This window comes from Typopeltis vanoorti, chromosome 19 (assembly GCF_054136105.1).
Source record: "Typopeltis vanoorti isolate ZY-2024b chromosome 19, IOZ_Tvanoo_1.0, whole genome shotgun sequence".
Taxonomy (NCBI): domain Eukaryota; kingdom Metazoa; phylum Arthropoda; class Arachnida; order Uropygi; family Thelyphonidae; genus Typopeltis; species Typopeltis vanoorti.
The window spans coordinates 33,703,794-33,722,443 of record NC_143567.1 but is presented as its reverse complement, the minus strand read 5'-3'; the positions used below and the strand labels follow the sequence as shown (position 1 = coordinate 33,722,443).

General features: G+C 35.9%; 1 protein-coding gene across 1 annotated transcript in view; it reads right to left on the bottom strand.

The window, feature by feature from the left end:
- Positions 1-18,650, bottom strand: part of LOC150095987 (uncharacterized) — a 340,717-nt gene that overhangs the window by 141,930 nt on the left and 180,137 nt on the right. The gene's annotated exons all lie outside the window — the stretch shown is intronic.

The following is an 18,650-nucleotide window of genomic DNA, read 5'->3' as shown; positions in this document are numbered from 1 at the left end:
TAAGTGTGCCTATAGTGAATCCAATGTGTAAAAGATGTAACCCGGTAAGAACAGCCCATTAAAAATGGACTGCTCTTACTGGGTTTTAAATCTTATCAGATTTTTAAGCGTGAAGATATAAGAGTTAGCTCCATCTGTTATATCTTAACATTAACTGTGGTGTTCTACTAAAAATAGCCCAAGTATGGAGCTTTAAAGTGTTCCCCCTTGAAGTGATAACTGCCTCATAATTAAATTAAGTGTTAGTTGACTAAGAGAGAATTAGAGAATTCTACTTTAAGAATAATTACTGTGAGATTCTGTAACATTGAACTGTGTGGACCATCTTCAATTATTCAGATGAATATAGTATTGAATGTGCTGAATGTGCGATGCCTAATGTTTTATGTTTGTTATGAGTATTTGGACTAAGCTGATTTGCATTATCTTGTTTTTAAAGTTTTACTTAAATGTACATGTTCTATAACCCTGTATTAAATGTTTATTTTATTGGATTCAATTTGTTGTTTGCCTGATTTTTTTTCGTTGCACTGCTCATAAAGTTTATCGAACCTTGCGGAAGCCTTAAATATAATTTTAAACTCGGCCTGTAGAAAAGTGAGATTGCTAAAGTTAGTTGATGATTGATTCCACTATATTATATAGACTAATCTGAATATAGTATGGCACAGGAAAATATAAATTTCTCTATATTTGGATTAGTAATCAACCAACAATTAATTAAGATAATAAAAAACAGATAATTTAAATAAGAACTACATTCTAACAAGATGGCGGATTCAGAGCCAGGATGTACGATCCAACAAAATGGCGCAGCAGTCGACAGGATGTGAATTTACTAGTGTGAATTGAGTAATTAAATTTTTTTCTGCTATTGTGGAAGAAGAAGTAATTATTAAAACCTTAATAGTAAAAAAAAAAATTAAGTGAATCACAGTGAGCAGGTTGTGAACCAAAATCAGGCAAAGAAAGAAGTTATTTTTGGATTCAGATTTTTAAATTTAAGTTTGTATCTGATATATTAATATAGCAGTTTCATCTAGTTCGAGAATGGAAGTTAGTGAATTTTTTCATACAGTGAACCCACAACAGGTCTTTCCTTAGTTTTCGGGTGAGGAATCAGATGATGTGCTGTCTTTCTTTACTTTTGTTGAAAAACTTAGGGAAATAGCAAATTGGACTGATTTCCAATTATTAATATTACTATGAAGTAAGTTGACTGGTAAAGCAAGGACATTTTTATATTCATCTCAAGGAAACATTAGATTATCAGAAATTTAAGGATGTTTTAATTTTGCAGTATTCCAAATTAAGAAGTATTGGCCCCAATTTATGGAAACTACAGAGAGTCTCACAAAAAGATAGAGAAACTGTCACAGATTTTTACAATCGTTTGTTGACACTATCCAATAGTTTAAATGTGACTAATGAAGATAAACCTCACTTAGATTGGGCTATGTTCCAACAATTCCGCCAAGGTGTTAGACAAGAATTAAGGGAAACAGCCTACAAGAAGAGAATTACCACATTAGAAGAGTGTTTTAAAGCTGTGAAGGAAAAAGAGCAAATGATAGGAGACTTTTCTCCCTCATCCAATCTAAGCCATGTAAGTGTCTTAGAAAGAACTGATTGTTCCTCTAACATAATTGAAACTAAAAGGGAGAATAAAAAGGAGAAAGGAAAGAAGAAAGGTATTGAGAAAAATTCTATAAATCTTAATCAAGTGTCGGGCAGTGAAGATCAATCTAACAAAGGGAAATTAATGGAGGAAGTGAAAACTCTGGTTCACCATGAAGTGGAGAGATTGCAACAACCAATAATAAATCATCTTGATCAAGTGGTGACACAACTAGCAAATATTACCTTAAAATCTCATGAGAATCACAACCTCTCAACAGATAAAATCAATGAGATGATAGATAGTCTGGATAAGGTGATGCAAAAATTAAAGGGTATTAATCAACAAGTGCCAATTGTCTCTCAATCTCAGGAAAGGAAGGAATATCTCTCAACCCTTAGAGATCCTCCTAAATGTTTCAGGTGCTACAAAACTGGACACATTGGCAGAAATTGCTCTTATATTAGAGGAAAATACTCCAACAACATATGGAATTCTAATTTTGGATATATCCCTCACAGAAAATACAGTAGTTATCAAAATTACCTCAAATCAGATGAGTCAATGATGAAGATTAAAGGAAATATCCAAGGGTTCCAGTGTAATATTTTATTAGACACAGGCTGTAATGCTTCAACTATTAGTAGAGACTGTTTCCTACAAATAAAGCATAGATTAAGGAAACATATAGCTCAATTAAGGAGACCTGTGAGAATTATCACTCAGTCTGACTCCAAATTTATAGCTTATGAGAAGGTTCGTGCAAGAATTTATCTACCAAGTTTTGGACTAAGTGTCTGGCAGAATTTACTGGTTATTCCTTCAACATCTAACCCAGATTCTCATATCATCTTGGGAACTAACTTCATGGAAAAGTATCACTTTTCATGTGATTTTTCAAGGGGATAAATATCCCTGATGAACAGAAAAAGAAGTATTAGACACAATAATAAGCTTTTATACATTGGAAAGAAGATACTAACAGAAAGGTTTAATAAGTCAACTAATGCACAACTCCCAAGCAAAATACAATCACATACTGATAAATTAATTAAGCATAATAGTAGTGCTGACTTAGATAAACTGGATAAGCTTGAAACTCAATTCAGCACAGACATAGCATTAAAAGAACAGATACCCACATCTGAAATAAAAGTTGACACTACAGATCAACTAGCAATTAAAGTTCACTTTGCCAAGGCAACTACTCTTTATATTAGATCTAATGAAACAGGAAGAGAAAGAAAAGAAAGAAGCAGGCCTAACCGAGTAGTTTTCCTAGGAGATTCACCAGAGACTGTGAGAAGAAAGGGAAAGAATTATCCTCGAATGAGTGATTACAGAGAGGACACAAATAGAACAAAACATCCAAGACACAATACTAGCAGTAGAGAACAAATTTTATTCTGAAGAGACTTTCCCTAACTGCAGGTATGATAGACATGCTGATCTCAGTAATAAGGGTGATAGTAATTTTAATGAAATGGCAGATAAGAATGCATGCACAAGTCATAATAGAGGAAAAAAAAAAAAAAAGAAAGAAATTAGGTGGTCTAGATCCCCAGCAAGAATGACCTGTGTGAAAAATTTTTCTTCATAAAAAAATTTTTCAAAGGAAGAGTAAGCCTTTATTGAATTTTAAATGAAGAAAAATGAAAATTGTTAATGTTTCTTTCAGAATCCAACATAATCCTCCATGTCAAAGGCAAGACTTGTAAATATTGTTTATTGTTTGTCTCTTGCTTATAGTGTGTTATTCATATAATTGCCTTGAATTTTGTTTATTATTATTTAATACACCATCAGGACTTTTAGGAAACCCATAGCTTCCTTGCTTCGTTCTCATTTACTGTGTTTAGTGCCTGCGTGCACGTGTCTTTATTGTAAGTTCCTTTGAAGATGGCAACGTGATGTTGCCGAAATATTGGAAATATATTAAAGTTTAATTTAATGTATATTCTATTGTAAGTTGTAAATTCCTTAAGTTATTTATTACATTAACTTCCTCCTTCTCCTTATCATCAGCCAATCTCTCCTTCAGCTGTTTCATTTCACTTTTCAATTCATTAACTCCTGCCAAAGCTCTTCTACTATGGTCCCGATGTTTGCTCCCATTTCTAATTGCTCTAATCTATCCAGACACTTTTCACATACATTAAAGCTTTCCTTCTTCTTGTTTAATCAAACATTCCACAGATCTTTCACATTTTTTGGTGCATACATATAGCAGTTTTCGCAACGTATCCACTGTGAAAAATCCAAGGCAAAGCAAGACTTTCGTACAGAAGCCTTCCGTGCAGCTGCCATAAGTTTCTTTATGGATGCTATATTTAGAAGCTGAAGTAGTACAACAAATAAGTAGCAAAACACAATATAAACAAAAAAAAAAAAAAATTTCAACACCACCACCGAAGGACATTGTATCCAAACTGAAAAAAATGCAGCACAATTTGCGACAAAAAAGCCACACTGTATACTAATTAAAACACTTTTGTTATGACAACTCAAAATTATCGCTATGCTCACTTGAGACACTAGCGCCACTTTTGAATGATGTATTTGATAAAGACCTGTTCTTGATGATGATCAAATGAGAGAGAGTATCCTGTCTGTAAGCATCATATCAGGCACAATCATTTTCATCTAGCTAACCTTCAATTTCTAAATCATATGTAATGGTTGAATGCTTTCCTCTTCAAATTAATTGGAATATTGCCTTTTGAGGTTGTTTCATTCTTCCAGAAGCTATCCAACTTATATCCTTTTTACTTCTAGACATCTATTTTTGATTTATCACAGATAAACATATGAATCTACTTTCTCTGCATCTTCATCTTCCAGTGTAGTTGTTTTGCATCTTAAATTTTCATTAAGTTAATTCTCTTAATTGTATTTCTAAATTGTTATCTTTCGAAGAGAACTACATGATCAGTAAGACACAGATGAGTCAGAATATTTCTAGCAATATTAACTTCCCCATTCATAAATCAGTTTGTGTAAACCTCACTTTAAGGCACATATCCAAAGAATTTAGGAGATGTTGTATCACCTTGCCTATACCCTATATATATATCAGAAAATTTTCACTTTTCCTATGCAATTTAACCCCTTAACGCACTCAACTGAGTTAACTCGGGTCCAAGAAGTCCAAGTTCCGTACATACCCCTTCTTTTAAAGTCAGTGCCTTCCTTGCTATGGCTGTCAATCTCCTAGCCTACTTTTCATACTGTTCCTGGGCTTGGAGCAATACCTTTCTTTGGAACTACATCTTTTTATGCATCTTGCTTTCAAAGGCTTTTTCATCCATTTAATTCCAAAGTGATTTATTATCCTAATATCATAGATACAGTCAGATATAGCTTCTTTCAAACACCCAGTGTATGAGGTGGCGCTAGTGTCCTTGGTAAATGTGGCGGTCGAGTTTAGCTAGTCTAGAAAACGTGTTTTTAAAGTTAAATATAGTGTGGCTTTTTGTCACAAATTATGCTGCAATTGTGCATCGGTTAGAAACAAGTGTCCTTCAGTGGTATTATTGTTTAGAACTGTGTTGTATATATTGTGTTTTCACTGCCGTTTGTTTCACTATAACAACGTGTAAAGATGGCGTCCAACAAGAAACGTGCGTCAGCGGCGCGCAGGACTTCTACTACTACACGAAAGGCTGGCTCAGCGTTAGATTTTTCGCAATGGATGCGGTGCGGAAACTGCTACATGTATGCACCGAAAAATGTGAAGGATCTGTGGTCGGTCTGGCAAAATGAGAAGAAAGAAAATGTCGACGTATGTGAGAAGTGTCGGGATAGGCTGGAGCGTTTAGGAATGGAAGCAGACATCGGGACCGTAGCGGAAGAACTTCGGCGGGAGTTTATGAAAATGAAAAATGACCTTCATCTTCTTCATGAGGAAGTGGAAGTGATCGGTAAGGAGATTCTGGAAGTTAAAGCTGAGTTTAATGTGTTAAACAGAGAAATTAGGACTATAGAGATTACTTTAGCTGAAGTAACTAGAACAGGATTACATATGGGTGAGTCTTTGAATGATTCAGTAATAAATAGTATGGGAGTGATTGGGAGTCAACATAATAAAACCACAAGTGGCCTAGAAGAAATGAGATGTAGTGAGAGTGGGGGGGGGTAAGTAATAGAGAGTTGAGTAATGAAGCTGGGAGAGTCATGCTGAATAGTGTAGAGAATGAGTCCATGAGTGTGGACTTGAATGAAGTTAAGAGTGGTAAAATATATGGTGATTCTATGATTAAGGGTATGGAGAGTGGTATGCATGAGGAGTGCTGGGCTGATGGGACAATAGAAAGAGTGGCTTTAGCGATAAAGAGAGGGCATGAAACAGACAAGATGATAGTTATGGTGGGTACGAATGACCTGAGAGGTAGTATAAATCGGGTAGGAAAAGATTTAAGAACATTATTAGATATTGTGAAGAGGAAAAGTGTCAATGGGAGAATAGTGTGCGTGCTGCCTCGTTTTGACAATTACAAGTTAAGTAGACGAGCAATGATAATGAATGATATGATTGCAAGAATGTGCAGAAAAAGAGGTCTGGAGTTTGTTGATGTTTGGAGTGTGTTTGAAGGAAAAAGGCAGTTGTATGCTAGAGATGGACTGCATCTTAACATGGAAGGACATAAGCGATTGAAGGAGTTATTGTTTTCTGAACAGGTTGAAGTTATTGGGCAGGGAAACTAATATTGAAAAGGTTGAGTGTAAGAGAGAGAAACTTTAGCACTGATTGTGTATTTATTGATCCTTATAGGCAGAATAAATTGCAGAAGAGAGGGGATAAAAATCGGCATAGGACTACGGTAGTTAGTGACTTATATATCAGTTCTAAAGCCGGTACAAGATCTAGAGGGAATCTGCAATTTTTGTATACCAATGCTAGAAGCATTCGAAATAAGAGAGAAGAATTTTTGGCATTAGTCAGTGAAATCTCACCAAAAGTTGTAGGCATTAGTGAAACTTGGCTGTCAGCAGAAGATGTGGTCACTGGAATTGAATGTGAAGGGTACAGTATTTTCAGGGAGGATAGAGAAGATAGAACAGGAGGAGGAGTACTGTTGATGATAGCCGATGTGTTGCAGCCAAAGAAAGTAGTATATCATGATGATAGACATGTGAATGAGAGTTCATTTGAGGCAGTCTGGTGCGAAATAGTGACCAACGCAACCAAATATAGAGTTGGATGCTGCTATAGGCCAGGGAGTACGGGGGAAGATATTGAATTCATGCATCAGCAACTTAGTGCAATGAGTGAAGGCTTAGTGATTATTATGGGGGATTTTAATTATGGTGATATCAATTGGAAGAAGGAAATATCACGTAGCAAAAAGGAAATGGAGTTCATACATCTTCTACGAGATAATTACTTGAAACAGCACGTAACTGAAGGGACACGTGGTGTGAGAGTGTTGGACCTGGTTATTGGTTCAGAGGTTATATGCATAAGTAAGGTGTCCTCGTTACCTCCAGTTGGTGAAAGCGATCATGTGGTATTGACTTGGGAGGTTGCAAAATCTGTGGATTTTTCTATTAAGAAGGGGTATGTACGGAACTACAGGTTAGGCAATTATAACAAGCTTCAGAGTGAGCTTGCAGCCATCCCATGGCAAAACATATTGCAAGGGAAAGATGTTAGCAGTGCTTGGGATAAAATCAGCGGGTATCTGAGGAAAGCAATATCAGATTGTGTCCCTATGGTCAGGAGGTCAAACAAGGCAGGCATTAGATGGATGAGCAGTAGTATCAAGCTTGAACTGCAAAAAAAGAAAATGTTATGGAGAATTTACAAGGAGAAGGGCGATCAGGACACGCATGAGCAGTACAAGGCTCAAGCTAGGAAGGTTACCAGCATAGTAAGAAAAGCTAAATCATATTATGAGAAGACCTTAGCCAAAGAGATCAAGGGTAATCCCAAAGAGTTCTTCCGCTATGTGGCAAGTAAGAGGAAGAATGACTTCGGAAGGATAACCTTAGTGGGTGCTGATGGTATTGAGGTGACAAAATCAGATGTAATAGTCGAGTTACTGAGTGATCACTTCTCAAAAGTCTATCACCCAAGTGAGGATATCTCTATACCTATAGCAATACCTAATGTGAGAATTGAAGCTAAAGAATCAGAGGTATTAAATATATTGCAAAACTTAAATGCAAACACTGCGGTAGGCTTAGATGGAATATCAGCTCGGGTGTTGCGTGAATGTGCAAATGAATTGTCAACCCCTCTTACCTGGATATTTAATTTAAGTTTGAACTCTGGTATGGTCCCTAGGGAGTGGAAGTTAGGCAAAGTGGTTCCTTTGCATAAGGGTGGCTCTAAAACTGCGGTATTGAATTACAGACCAATCACCATCTCAGGAGTAGTGGTAAAAGTATTGGAAAAGTTGGTTAAAGACAAAATTCAAGAATGGGTGGATCAGGATATGATACTCTATAGAGGCCAACATGGTTTTGTTAAAGGTAGATCCTGCCTTAGCAATCTATTAACTATTCATAATAGAATAACATCCAAGTTGGACAAAGGAACTGGCTACACAGTGGTACTTCTGGATTTTGCTAAGGCTTTTGACAGGATACCCCATAGAACACTGTTACGCAAATTGGAGCAGATGGGAATGGATATTAAATTGGTGATATGGATAGGAGAATGGCTCAGGGAGAGATACCATAAGGTAGTGTATGGAGGAGCCGAGTCCAGAATGAGGCAGGTGACCAGTGGTGTACCTCAGGGCTCTGTGCTTGGGCCAATGTTGTTTAATTTGTATATAAATGATATAGGAAACGGCTTAAAGGGAGATATTCAGTTGTTTGCTGATGATGCAAAGTTGTGTAGTGCAATAAAAAATCATGCTGATGTTGAAAGTTTGCAGGAGGATTTAAATAAGCTGGTAAAATGGGCAAAAGAAAATGGATGTCAGTTCAATGTGGAAAAGTGTAAAGTCATGCATTTTGGGATTAAAAGATTACCAGCTGTGTACTACATCGATGGAAAGGTACTCCAAGAGATTGATGAGGCTAGGGACTTAGGGGTATTGGTAGATAGGGAGATGAAGTTCAGAGGACACATTGCTAAGGTGTCCAAGATTGCACATAGGATTACTTGGTTGTTGAGGAACACACTGACATCCAGAGATAAAGAGGTTATTATTCCCCTTTATAAAGCATTGATACTTCCACATTTGGATTACTGTGCTCAGGTCTGGTCACCTGGATTCCTTGGAGATCAGGAGGCTGTGGAGAGGGTTCAGAGAAGAGTGACCAAGTTGGTGAGTGATATAAAAAATACTCCCTACATTGATAGATTGAGAGCTTGTGGATTGCAGAGATTGGTTGATAGGCGAAGAAGAGGTGATATGATAGAAACATTCAAATTACTAAAAGGTTTTTATAGGATTGATGCAGGGGAAATGTTTCAGCTGTGTGATAGTGATGGAAGAACAAGAGGTCATCTCTGGAAATTAAAGAAGAGTGTGGTTAACAAAGGTGTCAGAACAAGGTTTTTTGCCTGGAGGGTGGTGAATGAGTGGAATTCATTGCCTGACTTAGTTGTGAGCTCTTCGTCTGTAAATGAATTCAAGAAGAGATATGACAGATATTGTTTTGCTAGTTTGGGTCTCCCGCGATGAGTCTACTGACTCCATGGAGATACCCGTAATAATAATAAAAGAAACTGAATTTTTTCTCCGTACCCGAGTTAATACGTGTGACCATGAATTTTGGTTTCACATATAAATACAAGCGAATATACACGCTAGACAATTTTGTGCCTATTTCCTATCAGCTGAGAAAAGTTGCCAACGGCATGTATCAGCTATTTCATTTGTGTTTGCACATTTTTTGTCCATGATTATAACTGCCTAAATTTCTTCGAGCTTTTTTTTTGATGATCAACTGATTCAACGTGTTGTGGATGAAACAAATAGATATGCGAGGAGTCACACCCGTGGTAAAGAAAAGACGTCTTGGTATGACACAAATCCAACTGAAATCAGAGTATTTTTGGTTATAGTTTTTGGCTAAAGTTTTCTTACTATACTTTTGAAAAGTATAGTAAGAAAACCAGAATACTGTCATTATTGGACAAAAAATCCATTATTATATACACCATTTTTTCCAGATTGTATGAGCAGGAAATGCTTCAAGGCAAAACAATTTCTACAATTTCCGCGCGGTTAGCCTAGTGGCTATGCGCTTCGCAACCATATGCCTGGGGCAAGGTAAAAGAGGGTATAAGGAAGATGATGATGATGATGATGAATTTGATCCAGCAAATCACCCTCGCCCAAAACTCAACAAAATCTGGCCAATTTATGAAGATTTGAATATAAAATTTGGCAATTCAATTACACCAGAGAAATTGGTGACTACTGACAAAAGTTTATTGCTTTATAAAGGTCATCTGTGGTGGGTGTTTATAATCTATACTGGCAAGAATACCATTCTGGACAGAGATTTTAGCAATCTTTCAATGTCTTCGCAAGCAGTGATGACTTAGATGAAACCTTTATTGAATAAAGGTTATTGTTTGACTATGGACAATTTAGATAATTCACCTGGATTAGCGGATCTATTGATAATAAATAAGACTGATGTTTGTGGAACATTATGTGTATCACGAAAAGAAGTACCCAGCGAATTGAAGAATAAAAAAATTGAAAACTGGAGAAGTAATTGGTTTTCAGAGAGGGAAAGTGTGTGTATGAAATGGAAGGACAAGAAGGATATCTCCCTTATCTCTACCATTCACACTACATCAATGGTAGATATAGAGACACGCAAAGGAAGAATAAAAAAACCACAACTTGTGTTGGATTACAACCATACCATGGGTGGTGTTGATCGCGTTGATCAACACCTGTCTTCGTATGTTGTACCCAGAAAGAGAGGCAAGAAGTATTATAAAAAGATTTTCTTTCATCTCTTAGACCTGGTACTGTGGAACACTTCGCTTTCGTGCTTTACCAAAAATCTAGCGGTAAGATGGATTCACTTGATTTTCGCCTCAAAGTAATCAAACTCTCCATTGAAAAATATAAAACTACGAGCATTTCAAGAAGTGGACATCCATCAAATATCCCAACACCACTGAGATTATCTGCACAACATTTTCCATCTTTCATACCACCAACAGAAAAGAAAGAAAATCCAACTCACCAGTGTTTCCTCTGCTCAAGAAAAAGGAATGAACACAATAAAAAGGTTCGCAAAGAAACAAGATATATGTGTACTGACTGTTTACTAACTTGGTTTAGCGAAGTAGATGCAGTTTATTTAATCTTTTTTTGCAAAAAGAGACATTTTTCGTGTTTTTTTCCAAGATTTGTTAATGTTCTTTTGTGTATAAAGAAAATAAAGAATAAAAAAATTGGCGGAAAAACGACCGCTTTCTGATTTTTAATTGGTGCATTAAGGAGTTAATGATAGAGGAGACATGATTGTATACCTTGTGATGTTTCTTCTCTTCCCTGTTTTATCATCATTTCTAGGATAGCTGAAATTTCAATGGAATCTAAAAGCTTTTCAAAGTCCACAGAAGCAAACAATTTGTGTTTTTTCCCTATAATTTGCTAAGAGTATGGATATGATCACAGGTACTCTAATTGCATCTGAATCTTACCTGCTCCTATGATTATCTGTACTCAAGCTGATTTTGTGTTTGCTACCCACAAAATGTTGCAAACCTATAGCACATCAGTACAAAGGATGATCCCAGGATATTATTTTACTTTATTTTGTGTGTGTGTGTGTGTGTGTGTGTGCATATGCACTCTTTTCTCTATTTTAACCAAATCCAGAAACCTTGCTCTTGAGACCAAACTTGGAACTTTTTCAAGTCACTTCAGGCCTCCAGTAAGTGGAGTTGGTGTTATCACACCAGATGATAACATTCATCTTCCACCTTTGGAAGTCTTCCTTTGGATTGTCTTCCTTTGACAATCACAAACATCTCTCTGGAATTTGAACCTGCAGCTTTGGAGAGTAGGTACATTTAACCACTTAGCCAGCCAAACAATATTGATGTGTGTACTGTCCTTTTTAATCATATAATTGTAGTTTTAAAATGGCTTTTCTCCACCTCACCATATGCCTTGTGCAGATCTACAGAACTACAGAATTCATGTTACATTCCCATGATTTTTCAACTATTAAAATAAAAACCTGATCCTAACATTCTATATTTGGCCTGAACCCAGCTTCCTCAGTTACTCTACTACATTTTTTTTTTCTCGAGTATGTGTGCATAAATCTTAGCAAGAGCATTCAGAGTAAATTTTTCTGTAATTGTGATCATTTTATTTCCCTTTTTTGTGCATAGGTACCATGAGAGCTTTGCTCCCCAGTTCATACAGAATTCAATCTTTTTACTAGTTTCTGAATTATGCAGTATAACCACTGTATAACTCCTATACCTCTTTATTTGATTGAACATTTTGAATATCATCTACCTCAGCTGCCTTTCCACATTTCTATTTTCAAGAGCTTTTTCTGCTCAACTTGATACATACTCCTAACTGAATATTCTTCAATATTTTCTGCTGATGATTACCTCTGACATCCGGAATGTCTGTTATCAATTTTTAGGTCCCCTTCTCATTATTTTTACAGTAGTCTTTCCTCTACTCAGGCCAATTTTTCTGAGGCCAAATTTCTGAGCTTTAATAGCCTCCAGAATGTTTTGTCACCATCATGATATTTATCTTCTATATTCTACCACAGTGGTCGGCAACCATTTTAATATGAAGGGTGCAATACTGCGGCCCCCATGACGGTCGCGGGCACTGCATTGCCGACTCCTCCTGATTTAAATAATCAAACTTAAAATTACAATTGGCATGAATGGTTTTGAAATGTCTTTCTATATTACTTTTTTAGAAATATCCACTATTATTGCATAATAAACAAATACATTTGCCATTATGATTGATAAAGCAAAGGCGCTCGCATCTGATCTGATAGATACATGCTAATTGTTAACATGAATATTCTTTTTGTATTCATTTTTTATTTTTTATGGTATTTTATATTCATTCATATATGACAAAAATATGTTGTAAAAGTGAGGTAAATAAAATAATGTTAAAATTTGAAATCTCATTTTTCTTAAACACAACTAATCATAGAATTTCTAAGCCTGAAACGAGAGAAAAAATGACTGTATTATGAGCCCTCCGTAATTTTCAAATTTTATATTGCGCTCTTCATATTAAAAAGATTGCCGACCTCTGCAAGATGTGCTTTACATTTATAGAAAATACTAATGAAAGAGGTCTGGAGCTTGCTCCACCTTTACTACGAGTTGCCCATAAGGCACTACTTATCCTTGCATCCGACGAAACTTTTAGTTTCTATATATTCGACATGAAACTCTTGTAGTTTCTATATTCGGCTAATGTTGGATTCAATATTCACTTAATTTGTACCATTATGTATTATATTTGCAGCGTTTTTTTCATTATGTTTTCTTGCATTTTAGCACATACTAGTAATAATGTATCTCTCAGATATACCACGTCGTATGCTGAAAATTTACAGCTGCGAGCTCCAAAGCAGTTTACAATAATTTCTCTGAGGGTGCAGTAAAAATTCACTGTGGGCACTGCGTTGCCGACCTCCGTTCTACCAGGTTTTCCACAACTTGCTACTTTTAAATATAGCTTAACTCTCTTACATGTTTCTCTATATTCTCTCAACACATCTGCTTTTTCTTTTCCACCATGAAGTTCCAGCTTTTCTATCTTTACAAACTATCAACACAGGCCTTTCTAGCTGAATCAACCAAGGATTCTTTTTTTACATAGTGAAACCTGTGGTGTATCCATAACTACAAAATAGCACGTATGCCACAGTAAATAACTATTATGTAAATATTTTGTCTTATGTATCATAAGACATCATTAGTACAACTAACAAACAACAATAGAAACTGAATTCAAAAAAACAGTAGTGCACATGCTTAATTGGAATCCCTCTACACATACAGTCGCGTGTTCGTGGATTAAAAACTACTGGGCTGAAATTAAACAGCCAAAGTTGAGTTTTGGATTTTTTTTTTTTTTTTTTTTATGTGCAATTGTTACACCCTCTATAAAGATGACACGAAGTGGAGAAAATGATATCCTTGATGTATGGAGTAATTACTTCGAAAAATTGCTAAATGAAACAATCAGTGAGAGCACGGTGGTAAAAAACACTCAACAGGGATGCAGTCAGGAATACATATCCATAGTTGAAGTATAAAAAGCCTGAAATGTGGAAGGGTGGCAGGAGTAGATGATATTCGACCAGAAATGCTCAAGTATGGAGGTATAAGTCTTAGAGGGGCTGCACTCCATAGTTCAGGATGCCTGGACAGAGGGCCGAATTCCAGATGATTAAAGTAGACTTCTCATAGTACCCATATATAAAAAGGTGAAATAAAACTGAACGAGAATTACAGAGGTATTTCTCTACAGAGTATTCCTGGTAAGATTTATGTAAGTATACTTAAGAAACGGTTGAGAATGATTGTTGTAGAAAAGCTTGGTGAATAACAAGCTGGATTCAGACCAAATAGAGGTTGTCAGGATCAGATTTTCACTTTACAACAAATAGTTGAGAAATCATGGGAATATAAGAATGATCTGTATTTAAGTTTTGTAGATCTGGACAAGGCATATGACAAGGTGACAAGAGAGAAGCTATTCTCTCTTGGGGCATTATATCTTGTCAATGGGGCATTATATCAAGCAATACTTAGTCTTTATTTGAGTTGTAAGTCAGCAGTTAAAATAAGATCGTTTGATGTTAAATCTGGTGTCAGAAGATATATATTATCCCCTCTGTTATTCATTATCTGTATGGATCAACATTACGAAGGAAAGAGGTATTAAACCTGATATCAAAATTGGAGATGTTAATCTCAGCTCTTTACTTTATACAGAGCATGTTATACTTCTAAATAAATCCAGTAGAAGTCTGCAAGACTTCCTGACTAAATTGAATAACTGTTGTAATAAATTTGGTAAGGTCAGCAATAACAAGACAAAGACAATGAAAATAGGCAGAAACAATGAAAATATCAACTACATTGTGAATGGAGAACTTATAGAAAAAGTAAAACACTTCATCTACTTAGGCACGATTTTTAGTGAAGATGGTAAATTAAATATGGAAATAGACAACAGAATCAACAAAGCTGGTATAGTAGAAAGTCAACTGAATAAACTTATATGGAATAAGGGCGAAATTAGTCAAAACTAAATTAGCTGTATACAAGACAGCATTCAAGCCAGTTTTGATTTATGGATCTGAGAGCTGGGTTAGAAATAAAACACTTGACCAAAGACTAGAGACCGCAGATATGAGAGTCCTGAGAAAGATTATGGGCGTGAACAGATGGCATCAATGGCAATATCATATTAAAAATAAGGATATTAGGAAAGAACTTGACATTTAGCATCCAGAAATGTGTTAGTAGAGCTGATCTCAGATGGCATACACAGTTGTACTAATGATGTCTTATAATACATAACACAAAATATTTACATAATAGTTATTTACTGTGGCATATGTGCTATTTTGTACTTTATGGATATACCGCAGGTTTCACTATATAAGAAAAGATGACCTGGCAGAGAACACTTGTTTTGCTAATCTTTCCTCTCCCATTCTGTTTAAGAATGGGAGAGGAAAGATAAAGTATATTTATGCAAGTTTTTATGTTTAGAGAGAGAATTCATTATTTTAAGATTATTGTAAAGTAAAGTAAATCAATTTTTTAACATTCTCATTTAGAATATATTCTCCATGCATTCCTATATTATTATTAATTTTTGATTTTTCAATTCTTGCATTTAAGTCTCCTGCTAATATTACATAATAATTTTATGTGTTTTGTAATTGATTATAAAATTCAATATTATCAACTTCCAGGGCATATAAACCAATTATTGTTAACCTCTGTATTTTTATTCAACGTTCTATTATTCATTCATTCCATAGTTTATAATATATTAACTTTGTGAAAGGGAATTATAAATCCAAATCATAATGTGCTCTTTGGTCTCTGTTTACTCCACTATATATTACATTAAAATTTTCAGTTCTGATGGTTCATTTTAATTTCTTTTTTCTTTCAGTGATTATTGCTATATGAAAATTTCTTTTGTTTAATATTAAATCTAATTATATTTCTTTATATGCTATTCCTCTTATGTTTCAGTTTGCTATGTGTATTATATTTTGTTGTTTCCATTTTCGTTTTAACTTTTTCATTCCAGGGTTGTTTTCCATAGATTCATTTTGAATACCTATCTCTGTGGGCTTAAAAGTAATTTAGTGTTCTCCATGTCAGATTAGTAGCCTGGCAATGGATAGTCCAGTAGTAGGGCTGCTATCTTAAGGCATCTAAACTTGCATTCTTCCAAATTTAAACCTAGGAGGAATAGGGAGTATTGAAGAGAACAGAGGAGATTTCAGAAGGAACATAAATATAGACCAGAAATGAAAAGACCCCATAGCCCTCAAGTACTCTAAGCATAAGGGTTATAAAATAAGAAGTATGTCTGACAAGGCTTTATAGCTATACTGCGGTATTTAGAATTGTAAGATGCATTCCAGAATTGCAAGGAATGCTGTGCATTTGATACTTTACATAAAATCCTATAAAAATAAAGAAACTCAGCTTTAAGAGCATAGGTATAATAAATTTAGTTTAATCCTTTATCCAAGTGTAAGCAAACAAAGTTTGCGCCTGAAGTATCTTCAGGACTGAGGCAACTCGTGGTAAAGGTAGACCAAGTTCTCATCACTCCTTGTCTCAGTATCTCCCATACTGCAAAGCACATCTCCTTGTAGACATGTATAATGCTATGCATTAAGGGAAGGGCCACTATTAAGACTGGTTTCGACATTCTCTTAATGCATAGCATTATACATGTCTGCAAGGAGATGTGCTTTGCATTATGAGAGATACTGAAACAAGGAGTGATGAGAGTTTGGTCCATCTTTACCATGAGTTGCCTCAGTTCTGAAGATACTTCAGGCACAAACTTTGTTTGCTTAAACTTGGATAAAGGATTAAACTAAATTTATTATAGTCTAACCAAGTAGAAAAAAACTTCCATCTTTCTCTAAATCCAGAGTAATTTAATAATAAGGTGGTACACCTTTTGCCAACTCGTATAGGTAAATATGACTTCTCCATTGCTTCTGCCTTAGTAATACGACTTCTGGGTCTGGCTCCCACTGACGATACCTTAATAAAGATCGAAACCAGTCTGGATGGTGGCCCTTCCCTTAATGCATAGCATTATACATGTCCACAAGGAGATGTGCTTTGCATTATGGGAGATAGTGAGACAAGGAGTGATGAGAGTTTGGTACACCTTTACCATGAGTTGCCTCAGTCCTGAAGTTTGCTTACACTTGGATAAAGGATTTAACTAAATTTATTATAGTCTAACCAAGTGGGAAAAAACTTCCAACATCCAAGTGCGTGGGTAGGAGTCGGGTTCATGATAAGTAAATACAATCAATACTTGTAAAAAGATAATTTAATGAAGAAAAACATTCATTTTTTCCAATGTCAATGGGAAACTTGGCAATGCTTTTCCTTGACCAGCATGTCGATGTTGGCATCAATGTTGAAGTCACTATGCGCAGAGTATTCTTGAGATGTTGGTCCGTAATCTGAGTTCTTGTCTTGGACTTCACATGCTTCACTCTGGAGAAGAACTGCTCACATAAGTATATGCGTCATAACAAAGTGCACATCTTCAAAGCATGCCAGTGAAAATTAGGGAATGCATCCTCAGAAATGTAGTCTTTGTAAAATGTAAGCAAGGGCACATTGAAAATAAATCTAAAGAAGACTGTTGGTTACAAAAATCAAATCTCTCTTCGAACTCACTTCGCAACACAGCTAATTTTGTAGCGTATTCATCAAGAGACGAACAGTTAGACTCAGCAAGAAGCTAAAAATGATGTTAAGTCTTTTTTTGCAAGTTGTGCCTCCCAAAGTTTGAGCTTGACCACAAAAGCTTTGATGTCATCAAACAGAGTGTGCACCAGTTCATCTTTGGATTGTAGCCGCGTATTTAGGTCATTCATATGCAACAAGATGTCGATCACAAAGGCAAAGTCTGTCATCCACTTTGGAGCGTTAAATTCTACAATCCGATTCCCCTTGGTTTGCATGAAGTGCCGTATTTCGCTCCTTAAGTCAAAAACAACCATGCAACACACATCACTATAAAAAACCACATTGCCGTGATCCACTTCGCACTCTTGGGTCGAAAACTCTTGGAATTGACGATGATTCAATCCTCTTGCCCTAATAATGTTGATGACAGTCACAATAACTTTTATGACATTCTCAAATCCAATAGTTTTCACGCACGAATTCTCCTGGTGGATTAAACAGTGGTAATGGACGAAACCTTTTCCTTCTAGTTCCGGCTCTTTCCGTAGCAGTGCAACATCCCCTTTGTTCTTTCCCACCATAGCAGGGACACCATCAGTTACCACACCCTTGAGGTTGGTTAAGCTGAGGTCGAAACGCTGTAGCGTTTTCTTGGCAGCTTCAAGAATATGTGCCTTTCATCGTTTCCTTCATAGGTACGAGTGCTACCAGTTCTTCTGTCACAGTGAATTGTTACTCAATGCCACGGATAAAGATAGCCAGTTGTGCTGTATTCTTCGCATCTGTGCTCTCATCGTGCTACAGTTACTCCCAAACTCGATTTTTTAAACACTTCCTTATTATTTGGGCACAGAATTTCTCTAGCAGCGATGAGACACTCTTTCACAAACTCGCTGTCCAAGAAGGCTTTTGATTTTTTAGCTATTACATAACTTACTTTGACGCACGCTTTGCTCTCTTCCCTCTGCCTTTTAAACATACCCTGCTGGCATTTTAAATCAATTTGGAGATGGTTCACTTTGTCCACACAAAGCTGCCCTTGAAGGTGATCGAAATTGGATGAATGCTTTGTCTCATAGTGTTGATTTATATTGTATTCTTTTGACACTGATTCAC